We start from the raw sequence: 1,350 nt of genomic DNA, 5'->3' as shown, positions 1-1,350 counted from the left end.
CAGGAATATTCAATTACTGAGCTTTGCTCTGTGCTACTGGTGAGGTCCTGGAGGAAGGAAGGGGACATAGAGGTGCACAGTGCTGATGTTTCCTCACTGCAGAGCAGAGCAGAGATGGCTGAGGTGTCAGGCCCTGGGCTGATGGATTCACCCAGGGCAGCTGTGATCTCTCTTACCTCCCCAGGTAGGCCAGCCACATTCAGGACAGGCTAAGCCTGAGGCAACATCCTTGTCTAACGTATGTGGCTCCTACCCAGCATGGTGTGAATGTGACTTGCTCAGACCTCGGCTGTCTGGCACCTGTCACTCATGGCTTGCAGCTCAATGCAGGTGGGCACGGGTAGAGCCAGAGGAATTCACCTGCACCACCAACACATGCCCTGCCATTACATTCCTACAAGGATGTTTCATGTCCAAAGCAAGAGCTACTTATGGTAACTGTTCATTTCCAGGAGGTAAACCACAGGCAAAGATATCCTGTCTGGATGGGCAAAATGACTGTGTGTCCCTGCCTACAAGTGCAGCTAGGAATGGACCACTCACAAATGCTAAATAGCACAAGCTATTTGGGAAACCCTGCAACTCTGCTTCAAGAATCCCAAAGCAAAGTGGGAAAAGGAGGTTAGTGGGAAAAGGAGGTTAGTAGGAAAACAGCAAATTCAGGGTTACATTCCACAAAGAGATCAAGGTTGCTATATGTGTACGCTCAAGCAAGTAAGTCTAGCCTGAATCTCTTTTCTTATAGTTAATTTCCTTTGTCTTCTTTCAGCAATCACATCCTGTTTTTCAAGCGAGCGCAAACTAAAACTACTAGTTACAGTGAAAACAGCTGCTTAAGTGTATCTCCCTCCCAGTTCTCTAGTACTAAGTTTATTGTCAGCTATATAAAAAAACTCAGCATCTCCAAGGTTATAATTTGGGAAAGTGAAATAAAAAAAGACAAAAAACCCCTTACACATTAGCATTCCAAACCAGAATCTCATCTGTCTTCTTAATCTGATTGAGATTTTACTAAATCTAAACTTTCTCTGAGCAATCCTTCCTGTGCTATCTGCTTGTGAACCACACACACAAGCCTCCTCTGAAATACAAGTAACTTTAAGACAACTATTTCTGCAGTCGCAACCCCCCTTAGACCCACAACTGCACTTTATATTGCTGTGAACTCCAACTCTGGGAACGGTTTCCTTCAGAACTGGTACTACCAGCACTGTTTTTTATAACTAAACTCCTGAAAACTGAAAAACACTGGGTTAAAAAAAAAAAAAAAGGCAAAGCAGTAATGTTACACAGAAACAAAAAGTCCTGAGCAATCTGAATGATGGCACACTGTCAGATCTTAAATACTGA

This window comes from Eurypyga helias, unplaced genomic scaffold (genome assembly GCF_000690775.1).
Source record: "Eurypyga helias isolate BGI_N326 unplaced genomic scaffold, ASM69077v1 scaffold41846, whole genome shotgun sequence".
NCBI classification, from domain to species: Eukaryota; Metazoa; Chordata; class Aves; order Eurypygiformes; family Eurypygidae; genus Eurypyga; species Eurypyga helias.
Note: the sequence above shows the minus strand (reverse complement) of the source record.